This window comes from Protopterus annectens, chromosome 7.part0 (genome assembly GCF_019279795.1).
Source record: "Protopterus annectens isolate FY-2018-M chromosome 7.part0, PAN1.0, whole genome shotgun sequence".
Lineage (NCBI taxonomy): Eukaryota > Metazoa > Chordata > Ceratodontiformes > Protopteridae > Protopterus > Protopterus annectens.
In genome coordinates this window covers 1,939,600,213-1,939,616,369 of record NC_056739.1, presented here as the reverse complement: position 1 = coordinate 1,939,616,369, position 16,157 = coordinate 1,939,600,213, and the positions used below count along the sequence as shown (strand labels likewise).

The window sequence follows — 16,157 nt, the reverse complement described above, 5'->3', positions numbered from 1 at the left end:
CCTGAGCTCCATTAGAGTGAATGAGTTAATATGATTCACATACCTTATTGTAGTCACTTCTTTTTCAGTTTTACATACCATTGTTGTTAAATGTATAAATTATTTGAATGTAGGAACCAAGTTTGGTTTCCAGTTTTTTTGTAATAATTTTTCTAGCTACTGTAAGGAGACTCCAAAACATTTTTTGTTTAGCTTTGACAGATAATGGAAGAGTAACATTCATTAGTATTGTTGATCTAGTTAAAGAACAATTATCAGACTATACTCTTTTAAAAAAATGTTTATTGCTTTCCAGTAAACATTTAATTGCTCACATTCTATAAACATATGTGCCCAATTAGCCTTTACATCCTTATTGCATTTCCAGCAAGTTGAAGTAGTCACTTTACTAAATCTGGAAATGTTATAAGTAGTAACAAACTCTCTATGTATATATTTTCACATAAAAACTTTCCAGTATAGACTTGAAGATGTTTGACTAGCAGACTTAAGTAGCACTTATTTATTTTTACAATCACCGACTGAGTCATTTAATCCACTACTATCTAAAAAAATCCAAAGTTTGCATCAAAGTTATTAGTATTTCTAATTAATTTGTATAGCTCAGATATATTTCCTTTCTAGGGTAATTTATCTTCAGTAATAGCAACCATGTAGTCATATAATGGGGAATACCATTCTGCTCCTTTTCATTCATATTACCTACAGATTCATCTAATTTCTTTCTAATGGATAGTATTAACTGAGTAATAGGTTCATCCAATTTAATAGTATTTCATTAAATGTTCCAATGGCTTAACTCTGTCTTTTTCAAAGCAAGCATACTATAATACTAACCCATACCTATTTAATATAGTCATTTCAACAGTTCTCTGAGTTTCCACAAATCTAGAGGTATATGTGATGAAAAAGCACAAGAATTTCCATTTTAAAATTAATGGAATTTTAGGCTCAATTTCATATATGAAGAGTCCAAAGATTAAAATGAATTTTATTCTAAAGTATGCTTTATTAACCAAATGAAGGGATTGTTATATACTTCTTATTTATCAAATTTGATAAACCTATTTGAGTTTATATGAGTTTAATATAAACTGTTCCTGAATAGTTTTCCATTGACTAGTATAAGTTGAGTCTAGCCAGAGTATAATAGAGCTAAAATTTGCAGCAATGCAATAAGATTCTACATGAGGAAAGCTAACACCACCAAACTCCCATAGTCAAATAAGGTTTTTATAAGAAAGTCTTGGCTTTTTAGGATACTATAAGAATGAAGTTAATATTTTTTTCTATTTTATGTAGTATTTTTATCATGTATTAAGGCTACTGAATGCAATATATAGATACACTTAAGTAATATAATGATTTTAATAAGAACTAACCTATCTTCAAAAGTAAAAAAAGAAAGAAAAAAAAAGTCATTCCATTTTTAATGAGAAACACTTCTTCTTCTTCAATTATTTTTTTTTCAAAATTATTGTTAATAATCTTACATCTTGAGAATTCTTTACTTCTAAATATTTTAATTATTGTTCTTTCCAGTTATATTTATATTTATATTTTACCTTACTATCTAGTAGTTGATTCATCACTATGGTTTCAGTTTTATCCATTCTTAAATTTCAATAATGATATTTCTTGAAACTTTCCAGTTCCCCATCTATTTCTTCAATTGAGTTGTTTAAATTGCCTGTAGTTAACAAAACATAATCTGCAAAAAGCTGTATTTTAGATTGAAAATCTTTACAAATTGAAAAAGAAATCAGTTTTATCATTATTTCTTATACTATTAGCTAAGAGTTTAATGGCTAATGGAAAAGATAAAGGAGACAGAGGACATCCTTGATTTGTACCTTTGTTTAATGTAAAGCCTTGAGAAATGTAAGAATGTAAGATCCAATTGTAGTATATGCTTTAGAATCCCTATATGGATTTCTTAATATTTCAATAAATTGTTCTGGAAATTAAAATGCTTCCAAAGTTTTAAATACATATTTCTAATCCACAGACAAAGCTCTTTCAGTATCTAAACTAATTAGAGTCAATTTTCTGCTCAATTCATCTGCTAAATCCAAAATTTGTATTACCTTTTTATTATTATCATATTACCATTTTGATATTATCATAAATTAATCTATTAACTATAAATCCTGCTTGGACTTTATTAATTCATCTACTATATCTCTTAATCTTGTGGCAAAACTGGAAGTAAATACTTTATAATATGCATTTAATAATGAAATATGTCTATATGAAAAAACTTTTTATTCTTTTTTTAAGTATAGATAAATTACAGAAAATTTGCACGAGGGAGGAATTATTTTATCACTCTGGATTATAATGAAAACTTTACTCAGTAATTTTAAAACATTTAATGGATGCATATTGCATAACTACATACTTAAACCTTCTAACCCTGGAGCTTTGTCATTTTAGCATTTTAAAACATCTTTAATTTCAGTTAGTGCCATGTGTTTGTCTAACAGTGAAATTGGCTGACCAGTTAGTTTATTAGTGACATTCTTTTTGAAATACTTATACCTTTTGCAATCATCAAAATTAATATTTTAATTAAGATACTCATGGAATTTTTTTTTACTATATTATTTCCTGTATATCTGCAATAAACATATCAGTGTGGGGATTTCTAATATTTTTGATTTGTCCTTTATGTGAACATCCTACTTCTATTAGCAAATCTGAAGAGATATTTTGGAGTCATTGCATAGCTTTGTCATTTTAATTTTTCTAGATATATCTCTACTTCATGTGGTAAAATTACTTGTTATTTTGTCATTTTTTTATTAATTTCAGTATTACTTAATTTCTTTGTTGTTTAAACCTTATTTTATGTGTGGCATCTTGTATTTCTAATATCACTTTGTCACAATTTTTCATTTGATTATTAGACCATCATCCTATAATATCCTTAATATGCATTTTTAAGGAATCTCATAATATGACTTTATTAACCAGGCCATTGTCAGTCAAGGATAGAAGATCCTCTATTTGTTCTTTAAGGTAACTTAAATTCTTTTAATTTTCTTATACATACTGACATTCTATAACATAATGATTTTTACTGCTCCCTGCCTATGTTATAGCATCTGTCACAAGACACATCCAAGTTTATCACTGGTAAGAGTCTATTGGAACCCATCTGCTTCTGTCTTGGGTGCACTATGTTTACCCTTACAAAGCATTACAGCAGCAATATCATGATTCATTAAAAATATTTAACTCAACTTTAAAGACCAAACTATTAATACTGTGCCATTTCACTTCTCTAAGGTTCATCTTCATGAAAATATTTTTCATCATTCTTATCTAAATCAGAAAAAAAGAAAAGTCTGACCATTTTCATTAACCACATTTTACCAAAAAACAAACAGCTCTAAATGTGAGTATGTCTTTCCCAAATGAAGAAGCTGCAACAGCTTTGACCAAGGCTGAAATTTGCACCTGGTGGTCAAAAATGTTTTCTCTGATGTAACTTAACCATCTTCATGCCTTAATGCAAGCATCCTGTTGTGTTTGAATTCTATACACCCTTCAGACCAAATATTTGTCTTAATTGTTTATTTATTTTTTTGCTGACGTTAAAATATCACAGTAGTTGTGCTTAAAAGTTCATTTCTGTAACAATTTAAAATTCAGAAGTCTTCTAAGTTCAACTGGTATGATATGTACTATATCCATTCATAATGCCACTTGAAGTCACAAACACTTCTGCTTTCCGATTCTGAAAAAGAGGCACAAGTAGTTACTTGTTATACAATTATGTTTTTCATAAAATAGATCAGCAAAACAAGAAGATACTAAATGTATAGAGAAAATAGGTCCTTTTATCCCAGCAGTAAATATTTTATCAGTCTATTCTATGAATTATGCATCTAACAAAGATGTCCATCATTTGTTTGAGAGAAGGGTCTGACAGAATACATTACCAAAGTGATGGATGGAGAAAATATCATCACAGATAACACAGCTCTTTCTGAAAGGACTTCAGCTGGGGCCAGTCTAAATGCCAGCTCAGACAAATGAGGCCCCAAAGTAAAAAATATATGGTACCATTAGTTTCTTGGGTAGGCAATGCTGTTACAGTTTGGATAGATTGACTTTGGGTAGTTTGGGTGGAATGGGATCTGAACACTTAAAAAGAGGCTGTTTAAAACTAAGCAGTCACCTGAGGGGCCTAGCTACAGTACACTATGGTGTCATGGGTAGTAGCATTACCTGTGTGTGTGTGTGTGTGTGTGTGTGTGTGTGTGTGTGTGTGTGTGTGTGTGTGTGTGTGTGTGTGTGTGTGTATGTATATATATATATATATATATATATATATATATATATATATATATATGTACATATATATATATATATATATATATATATATATATATATATATATATATATATATATATATATGTATATATAGGTCTATATTACTAGACCAAAAGATCACAACAGCGAATGTATGTACATCGACACATGTACGTCGATGTACATACAGAGTGAAACACCTAAACGGTGAAAACCGGAACGCCAAACATGTTTCATCATCATAATGCACCACACAAGTAGGTAAAATCTAAACTAAAATATTAAATTAATTAGCTTTTTCAGGGAGGGCAAGCCCCCCTGCACCATCCATGTGGGGGGCTTTGTCCCTCACACCCCCCTACTTATATATACCAATTCCAAGACTACACTACAGTGGGGAAAAGGATATATTTCCTTATCCCCACCATCATGCTGCTGGTTACAAAACACATTCAGCATTCCGGTTTTTACCGTTTAGGTGTTTCGCTCTGTATATACTTCAACATAAATGTGTCGATGTACATACATTCACTGTTATAATCTTCCTGGCTAGTAATATAGACCCACACACACACACACACACACACACACACACACACATATATATATATATATATATATATATATATATATATATATATATATATATATAATCCATACTAATAAACTAAATGAATCTAAAAAACTCTAAAATATGTATTATTCATAACTATTATAATGATACAAACTATCTAAGTTTCCTAGCATTTAATATGGGCTTGAGTGATACTACATCATTCAACCCATGTCCTCTATGTGCTGCTAGTCTAAGTATCCATTTAGTTTCTGCACTCTCAGTATCATTCACAATATTCCCTACACGTATATTATCATATTGTATGTGTAAGATTTGGAATAGAAAAATGTGGTCAGTTCCCATAGATAGAACATGCTTAGCTATGGCATTATAGCCTTCTTGTCTACGAATACTATAAACATAGTCCCTAATGCGTTCTCTAAGAGATCTGTTCATTTTGCCTATATAAAAATGAAAACAAACAGTACAATGGGAAACATATACAATATTTTTAATAGTACAAGTTCCATTATTCCTCAGCTCCCATAAACGACCAGTGTGTGGGTGCTTGAAAAATCTAGATTCGTCAATGTAAACGCATTGTGGACAAGTACCACATTTCTTGGTACCATTAAAAACATTCAAATTTATTCTTTTACAAATATCACCCTTACTACTACCATAACATAACTGTTGTTTCAAGTTCCTACAATTCCTGTTGGTATATACCGGATAATCGCCTATCATGTTTCTTGTATGTTCATCTACCAAAAGTATATGCCAATTATCTGCAATGGCCTTTTGTATTCTATAAACATTGTTACTATAAGGAAAGACTATTGTTATGACATCTGGGGCTGTTCTCTTATTAGTTATTGTGTTGGTCCTGGAAGAATAGTAGGGTTTAGCCCTAGTCGTCCTAAGTTTATCCATTTGTGTATAAACTTTATTAATGTCATCCTCGGCATAGCCTCTACTCAGGAAACCATGCTTTAGATAATCTTGTTCGTTTTTTAGCAAGTATGCACAAACCTGTGATATTTAATAATATTGTAAAAGGACAAGCAATGAGATTATCACGATTATGCTGTGATGATGCAATACTAAAAAACAAACTAGATTATCTAAAGCATGGTTTCCTGAGTAGAGGCTATGCAGAGGATGACATTAATAAAGTTTATACACAAATGGATAAACTTAGGATGACTACGGCTAAACCCTACTATTCTTCCAGGACCAACACAATAACTAATAAGAGAACAGCCCCAGATGTCATAACAATAGTCCTTCCTTATAGTAACAATGTTGATAGAATACAAAAGGCCATTGCAGATAATTGGCATATACTTTTGGTAGATGAACATACAAGAAACATGATAGGCGATTATCTGGTATATACCTACAGGAATTGTAGGAACTTGAAACAACAGTTATGTTATGGTAGTAGTAAGGGTGATATTTGTAAAAGGGTAAATTTGAATGTTTTTAATGGTACCAAGAAATGTGGTACTTTTCCACAATGCGTTTACATTGACGAATCTAGATTTTTCAAGCACCCAGACACTGGTCGTTTATGGGAGCTGAGGAATAGTGGAATTAGTACCACTAAAAATATTGCATATGTTGCCCATTGTACTGTTTGTTTTCATTTTTATATAGGCAAAACAAACAGATCTCTTAGAGAACGCATTAGGGACTACATTTATAGTATTCGTAGACAAGAAGGCTATAATGCCATAGCTAAGCATGTTCTATCTATGGGTACTGACCACATTTTTCTATTCCAAATCTTACACATACAATATGATAATATACGTGTAGGGAATATTGTGAATAATACTGAGAGTGCAGAAACTAAATGGATACTTAGACTAGCAGCACATAGAGGACATGGGTTGAATGATGTAGTATCACTCAAACCCATATTAAATGCTAGGAAACTTAGTTTGTAACATTATAATAGCTATGAATAATACATATTTTAGAGTTTTTTAGATTCATTTAGTTTATTAGTATGGATTTTATATATAAAAAATGTTTTTGTTTACTTGGTAGGTATTTAAATTATATGTTTGAATGCATTGTAGCTTTAATAACAATATGCATTTGGTTTTAATTAATTAATTGATTGATTGAGAGTTGGTTTTATGCCTATATAGTGTTTTAGGCTTTTTGAAATGTAACGGCTGATGAAGCGGAATTTATGGTCCATGAAAGCGCTAACGTTTTAATAAATTTGTGATCTGTTTTAAGAAGATATCGCTCATTTATTCAACAATAGTTGTTTTGTCTGGAATATCGCTCTCCTTCTGGGATTTTTATATCATATATGTATATATATATATATATATATATATATATATATATATATATATATATATATAGAACTGGGATTTTTGATCGAAAGATCAAAGGCCCGAATCCTTTACCACTGAACACACTTTAACGAAAGTGCATTCATCAAAAAAGTGCTTTCATTAAAGTATGTTAAAAAAAAAACACAAAATCTACTTGAATTCAGGGGGAAGCCCCCCTGCACCCCCCTACTTCAATATTCTCACTCCAAGGTCGCACTACAGTGGGAAAAAGGGAATTTTCCCTTACCGCACCGTTGTATGACTGGAACAACAAGCATACTTACGTGAAAGTGCTGCTTCGGTGAACAGCATTTTCGCGCAAGTATGCTCACCAAATTGGAATTCAGTGAAAGATGCAGTCAAGCAGCTATACAGATCCCATATCTATATATATAGCCAAAAATTCACAAATGCAAAACCCAAAACTATGAAATTCAAAACCGTGAAAGTAAAAGAACACTACACCACACATACAAACACAAATACACCTACCTCCCAACCAACAACAAATCAAAGCAACACACAGGAACACAACAAAACAAGTACATACATCTACCCTTCCTGTAAGCAGGAAGACAAGCACCCCTGCACCCCACAGTCCCCCACACTCCCGCTACTTATATATACTAACTCTGAGGCCACACTAAACACTGAAAGACAGAAAACTCAACCATCACACATTCTACACCCCCCTTGCACAAACACACATCACATACATACAAAGACTACCACTCTCAAAACTGACACACTCACACTCTTACCTACCTACCCTAACCCACACCGAACACTCCCAACACACTCACATGCACACAAATGCTCCCCAAACCCTTAAAAAAATAACACTTACCTAACACACCATCAGTACTGTGGGTTTGACATTTCCAGGTTCGATATTCTGCAGTTTTGCGCAACTGCAGATTCAACAATTTGTTCTCAAAATACTGAAATTCAGCATTTCAGTATTTCGAGATTCCAAAGAGAACCTATATATATATATATATATATATATATATATATATATATATATATATATATATATTTATTTAGCATTTGTAGACTGGGTTGGTCCATCTGGGTGTATGCCCTTTTTCAGTGGAGACCTGGGGAGAAAATCTCCATAGTTAACAAAATATTTACAAGTTCTAAGAATACAAAAAAAAGACATTTGCTAGTACACAGAAAAAAGAATACAAAACAAAGTACAGTGAGTATAAAATAATAATACTGATTATAGATTATATACAATGTTGACTAGCTATGTATATTAAGGTAAGTAGTCTAGGAGAAATTGAATTTTGAGTAAAGAGAAAGGAAGCTAGTCAGGAGTGTTTGGGTAGCAGTGAAAGGAGAGAAAAGCATGCAGCAGTATTTTCTTGACCATTCTACTGGTGAGGAGATTGGAATAGTAAAGGATAGTTTAGAGTTATGAGTCAGGAGAGGGTTTAGAGCAGGAGAAGGGAGGGGGAGTTAGGAAGGAGGTTGAGTTAGGTACTTGTAGGAGAGAAAGAAGTGAGAGAATTGTTCTGGAGAGGTGGGTTAGTTAGGGGGCTGGTAACAGAGGCAAAGTTTATTTAAGCTAAGGTGATTTCTCACTGTCCTTTGGAATAGAAATTTGGCAGTCATGTTTCGTATGTCAAGTGGGAGTTTATTCCATTGTATGGTGGGGTAGTAGCTATACAGGTTCCTTCCTATGTTGAGTTTGGTTATGGTCAGAAGGTGTTGGTCAGTGCTCTGGAGTGTCCTAGCTGGGGAGTAGGATGAGATGATGGGTGATATGGCGGGGCAGAAGGTGGGCTGGTATAGAATGGAATGGATTATCTGGAGCTGGGAGTGAATAAGGTTGTGAGGGAACTCTAACCATTTAAGCTTTTGTAGAGCAAGACAGTGGTGAGTGGAGCAAGGAAGTTCAGCGGCAAATTTTGCTACTTTATTAAAGGTGGATTCAAGTCTGGTCATAAGAGTGGTCTGCAGGTTGGTCACTCACTTCCTCAGTAGAGACATGATCGGTAATGTCAGTCTGGGGAATGAAGGAGCCATTTCACTCTCACCCCATGGAAGGGAAAAGTACAAACTCTACCTTGAATGGGGAAGCTGGTGTAATCAACAAGAGGGAAGAAATGAGTCTAGTTCTCACATATCCGGAGTTTTGCAGAAGGTCCATATTTTTGCCTCATATTTTTGGTGTGTTCTGCATAAAATTTGTGTTTTTTGCAAATCACTAAGGGCTGAAGTCACTAAATAATGACATACATTTGAGTTTCAAACTTCATATCCTTTAGAAAATGCATGCTAACACAAATCCGGTTACTTTAGCAACTCTTTAAGTTAATAAGATCAATATTTAAAATCTTAGCTAATAAGATCGATATTTAAAATATATCCTTATTTTGGAGCCTTATATCCCATTATTTTTGCCTTTGTCCAGATTTCTTGTACTAAGAGGTTGAGAGTTATACCCTGACTCTCACTCTACCATGGTCTTAGTATTATCCTGGATCGAAGGGCTTGGTGAATTCACTTCTGCAGCTCTTTCCTAGCCCTTCAAAAGGAACAAATGTGCCAACTGGTTGTAGTTAGAGGAGACACTGGATTGGCATGAACAACAAAAAAATAGTTGGTCCAGTACCTTATCTACAATGAGATATTCCTGTATTTTATTATATTTATAACAATGAATCAAGAAATCACTGTACCAGTCAGGTAAATTCATGTCTATAATAACTGTGTTGACCTATGCATGACTTGCCCTCAATGTGTGCTAATCTTTCTACAGTTCTAATATTCCAGTACTAACAAAAGTAATTCTATTCCCTTCTCAGTTAAGATCCCAAAGCTAACACAAACTAATTATAATAAACCTCATGTTTTCAGTAACAATAAGGAGGCTAGCCTCTGTGGATAACACTGTATTTGAAAAAGGTCACGTTTATGATCAAACACATTACATTGCCAAAATGCATGCTGGGCAGGTTTGACGTTGCATTCATGTTCCCTCAGCAAACCTCTCACCTTTAGATCAGCATTTATTTATAACAAATTACCTATATGCTTATATCCACATTTGCTTCCTCGTTGTGGCAGGTAAAAAGCATCACTACACATGCTTATTACAATTTTCTTTTGTGATTATCTGGTGAATATCCACTTATACACCTATTACCGTTCAATGACATTTCTGTATACATATTTACAATCCACCAGAGTCAGGATTCATTGAATCTTCCTAGCCTATGACTTCTGTCTCAAAGTGCATGCAACAGCTTCTTTCACACTTACTGTACATTTGGAATACCAAGAGAAAGCAACTCAGCACTGATTGGGTGGGGCATGCGCCACCGTATTGCTGTTATTATCATTCAGCTACCTTTTTAATCGTTTCCATTAAGTGGAGTTTTTTTTGCATATCAACCATATCTCCACACTGAACTCAAGTGATGACATCCCTTTGCCTTACCACTGACCTGTGGTGCCCAGTTTTCCATTCAGATCAGATGAAGGCATCTCTTTGTCCCTCCATCCACCTGTAGTAATCAATCTTCAATTACACTTGAGTAAGGATGTCTCTTTGCCTCACTGTTCACCTGCAGCAACCAGTTTTCTCACCATTCCTTAAGATTTACTGACAAGAGAGAATACTGGCTACTAGTAGAAACATGCAACACCAAATGATAGTTACATTGGGTTCTCTTAATATCAGAATTGGTATTGTATTCGGGAACAACTAGAATGATACTGTTACATTACCCGTCCACCAGTCTATATCTTTATTCTAGGTAGATGGATTCCTCATCTTGTTGGAGACTCTCAGTTATGTACAGATTTTTGTTAGATAAAACAAGATTTATCAGTTATAAAAATCTATCTTCCAAATTATTTCCCTTATCTGCATTGATGTCCCCCTTTTTTTTCATTTGCACCTTTTCTAGTTAATAACAATAACCATTGGCATGTTTTATTTACTAGTAGTTTCATTATGTTCAATAATGTGCAGTAAATGCTAATGATGAATAACAATTCTGTTTCACATAAACAGAAAAGAACAGCTATCTCTTATGAACCATGGACATCTACTTCATAGATGATAGCTAGAGTTGTTTTCTTATGAAAGAACATGTCATATTATTTTAACAGTGTGGTCAAAGTTGGACTTACCAAAATGACTGTTTATCTTGCTGTGTGAATTACTGTATTTACTATACCTTTTATAGTAAGCTGGAATTACAGAAGTGACTGCTTTATCTTACATTGTGAAATACTTCATGTGCTATAAATGCCTTATTGTGTATGAGCTTTATCGTGATTGTGTGTAAAAAATGTATTAACAATAATGAGGGCTCTTTCCAGAAGGATTCTTGCTAATGCATTGAGAATCTTTTCACTTTGTTCAATTCTCATGAAACATTACTACAGAAAGCCACTTTCTGTGAAACAACACTAAAGATCTTTGCAGAGAAGCAACTCCATATATATATATATATATATATATATATATATATATATATATATATATATATATATATATATACCTCTATGCGGGGGATACCACCACAATGCCCTAGCAACTGTATAAACTAACTCCATGGTCATACAGCAGTGTCAAAGACGATAAAGTAGATTTCAACAGAGCTGTTTTGTTAGGAATGGGTCTCACTGACATTGCAGCTGACCAGTTGTCATGTTCTCTAGAATCACCATCCTGAACTAGGCTGTCAAAATTGTATATATATAGTATATAGAAGCAGCTACAATAAACATTAAAACAACTGCTGTATGCTAATGGTTAAGCTAATTATAGTCAGCAGGTGAAATGGTGGCAGTCTTATGATGCAAAGTATAAAATAAAATGCAGACTACAAGTGAAACACGATTCATGCATTGTGCATTCATTTCTGATGTCAGGAACAAACATGATAGTAGAAGAAACTGAATAAGAATCCTACAGAACATCTGCTTAATCATAAATGTACACTGCAGTAGAAAGCAGCATGTGTTGTAAGTAAAAACATGACTAAATACTAATACTGGTGTTTTAGTATGGAATTATTTTGAGTCGAATCACTTTTTGCATTCATATTTCTATAGCATTTACTAGAGGCTAGCATTCCACATTACAAAAGCCTTTGGGTTACTATCATCAAAATTTGACGCATTTGAGTTCTGCAGTTAGCGTGCACTTTTGTAAGTAGACTGATATGAGAAAAGACTTGAAGTGAAATAAATTATAATGACAACACAACTAATAGGAAATTGAGCCTGCACTGCAAGTGTCACATTAATTGTTTTCAAACTGTGCTTACATTGCTAATAATATTTCACTGGGCATGCCTGTCCCGGAGTGCTTGCTGTATTTTTCATTGATGACAATTTCCTAAGTGCAGCATGCAAAGACAGAATCTGCAATTAAGTGGAGCATGCACACTTACTGCAGAAGAAGATACATCATGAATCTTGCTTGTAACAAGTAGTTACTACAAGGCATCTGCTACACAAACCTGGCTATCCAGACCGAATCAGTTTATATTAAAATAAAGCATGCATAAGGATTTAGTAAAATGTGCATGGTCAGGGAAAAGTATAGGATGCTATATATCTGCTTGCAGTTTTAATGATTTACTTTTGCACTGAAAAGCCAGCTGTCTATAATTAATTAAACAAAACTGTGCCATATGTGCTATGAGGAATGATTTAAAGAACATTGCTGCATTTTTTTCTAAATGTACAGATTTATGAAAAAAATATTCTGTATATTTGTTCTGAAGAATTTCATTAGATTTCCACGCAAATCATTACTGAGAACAAGCTATATATTCATTTTAAAATCAAGTTATTTATGTGGAACATTTAGATACGTTGTTACAGTGTGTATCCAGGTATACATTACATTTAGGTAGTACAATGCATGCGTGAGAGAAAAAAAATTCTAAAATACTGAAGGATTACAAATTCATCAACTTCTGTGCCATTATGTTTAGTTTTCTAGCAGAATTTTTGTATGACAGACTAATGTATGGAAAATGTATTACAAAAATCTCAAACTTTAAGTAAGTGAGTGCATAATCTCCAAGTCTGTGGATGGTATTCATAGTCATTATGCATACATGTAAGGGCAATATGCGCTGTTAGTGCCTGAGCCCAGATCTGATACAATTCATAGAAGCCAACTGTGTGTTCATGAGGTAGCTTCAATTAAAGTTATGCAAATGAAAGAGTAATGAAATTCAAATGAAAACAAAATGCAGAACTTCTTATGCTAATAAGCCCTCCCCCTGCCTGTTTGAATTTTGTAACTATTTTATGACTCATTTTGTGTCACCTGCAGATGTGTTATAAAAGGCAAAATTGTGCCTTTGTTTTGTACTCTGCATTTGGTGAAGATGCTTGCTTTCTGCCAGCCTAGCTAATTTTGGGTGTGACCTGCTTGTCTTGGATGAGCCAAAACTGTAGGCACCCAGAGGGACTCCCTAGCCAGAATACAAAAATACAGACAAAGAATAACCCATTATAAATTTAATAGTCTGAAAAGTCTTGATAGATTTAGTGTAGACATGGACATTTTAAGGACTTTGGAGAGAAAGCATGGCTCACAGACAGGGGGGGGGGCTGTGTTGCCTTCCTATACCTGTGAATACTATGGCATGTATAGCCCTTAATATTCTTACCACAGGAACCTTCCAAAGACATTCTGAGGACATATTGGTCATTTCAAAGGCTTCTCCCTTCAGCAGTTCCTCAATATACTCTTGGCATTTGTGGATCAGTACATATATTTCCCAGTATCACCTCGGGACCTAGCCCAAAACATGAATATCTTTTATGGAATGGCACATTTCCCTGAGGTGCTTGGTGTGATAGATTATACTCTTGCTGCCAGTAAGGCAGCATCAGGACTATGGGGGTGAGTGGTGCCAAAGCAGGAAGGGTTATCATTCCATCAACGGCCAGGTAATGTGTGATGCATGAGGCTGCATCACCGATTTGTTGGACCAGCACCTTGGCAGTGCCCATGATTCCCATATGTGGCACAGAAGCTTATTCCACCACCTCGTCCTGCAGAGTAGGATGCCCATGGTCACCCTGTTGGTAAGTGGAAATTTTCATTTTAATCATCTGATTAGTTATTCTTTGAAAATGTATTGCTCATTACGAAGTCACCATTCCATTGTTGTGCTTCCTTCCTTTCTATTATTTTTGTCTGCTTTCCAGAAGATACATAGCTCATGACAGCTGTGAGGAACGTGAAGGGAGCTGTGAAGAAAGGTATAATAGTGCCCTGTTCCAAACACATATTGTCATTAAGAGAGTATTTGACCTGCTAAAAACCTGTTTCCATTGTCTGGATGAGTCTGGGGGTGATTATCAGTATGACCCTGCTATTGCATGCAGGGTGTTTACTGAGTACTGCATTTTGCACAGTTGAATCATAGGCCACTCTGGTGATGAACAGTCGCTTACTGTCACTACAGGTCTTACCATGACTGATGATAGTATTGGTGGGCAACTGGAAACAGCAGTAAGAGACCCCAAGCATCAGGCCCATGCACAGTTAAAGAAGCATTATCAAGTCCACAACTGTAGACCATGACATTCAGGTTAATGTTTCCGAATTATAAAAACACATAGATTATAACTGTTGCATGCAGTGCTTTGTGTGTGCTGTGCTATTTGGTGCATCACCTACTTTTGCTGTTCATCAGACAGTTCCAGGGATTCACTAAACCCTACATGGAGTGTAGGAATAGTGCAGCAGCTGCTCCATGGAACATGGCCGCCGAGCGATTCAGCAAAGGACTCCCGGGATATGCACAAGCACTCCTACACTATTCCTTCATGGACACCACTGCCTAATGCTAATTACCTAATTTGCTGGTGAAAACCATGAAAATGAGTTGAATTAGTAATTCAGCAAGCAGACAGGTGTCCATGCAGGAATAGTGTAAGAAACAGAAATGTGTTCAGTTGCTAGCTGAACACATTTCTGCAAATTAGAAAACGGAGGCATGACAGCTCGTAATAAAGCATGTATTATATCTAGTATGCTAATGGCTAAATATATGGTCATTGACATAATAAATAGTTTCAATTTTTAAAATAAATTTTTTTTGGCCGATCTCAGCTGTTTAAGCATAGGGCAGTAGCGCGCAAATTGGATTGTGCCGAAAATAAAAAAAAAGGGGAAAAAAATCAATTTTTACAAAAATCTGTATTTTGAAATTATAGTCAATGGCATGCAGAATGAAAGCAATACCAGGGAATAGTGGTTGCTAAGGGGAAAGGACCAGCCTAAGTGTGGTAACTATGGAGTAAGGTAGTGATGTATGCAAATGAGGGGATTTATACTGAATCACAAATTTCTTCTAAGTGTCAGACTCCACCTAACCTTATAGGTGCTCTAACACCACTGTGTAGACAGGAGGAGCAGATAACATTATAAGGGGGTGCATCATGCTTGCTGTAAGCACATTTGAGCTCAGCGGTCCGTGTTTGCTCTTAGCTAAGCACAGCTAAGGAGGGGGTGTGTTTTAGGCTGCATTGTCTGATTTCATGAAATGCAGAGCGTGTTCATATCCAGGGAGGGCCAGTTCTAATTAAAAGTGTTTACTTTAGCTAAACGGGTGTTTGCAGCATTTACTGTACCTGAAGCAAACACACAAAAAAAAAACACAAGGAATAGCAGAACTGTTAATATCTGAGCACCAGAAATGCACTGCACACATCAGGGCTTAAATGGGGAGGAAATGGGAAGGGGAAACAGCAGAAGGAAGGCAGTCAAAGAGAACTACCATAGCTGGCAGGTGGACTGTATCAGAATCAGCCAATTACACAGGCAGCAGCTCAGCACACTACTACAAACTATTGCAAACACCTGTCAGCCTGGTTTTGACCATAAGCTCCACAGCACTGCTGGACACATTCGGGGGAATTT

General features: G+C 34.6%; 1 long non-coding RNA gene across 1 annotated transcript in view; it reads right to left on the bottom strand.

Moving 5' to 3' along the window:
• Nucleotides 1-1,453: 1,453 nt before the first annotated feature.
• The window catches only part of LOC122807264, a 329,095-nt gene continuing 314,391 nt past the window's right edge, over nt 1,454-16,157 (bottom strand). The window contains exon 4 of the long non-coding RNA XR_006365611.1: nt 1,454-3,742. This is a non-coding gene — a long non-coding RNA (uncharacterized LOC122807264). The remainder of the gene's footprint in view (nt 3,743-16,157) is intronic.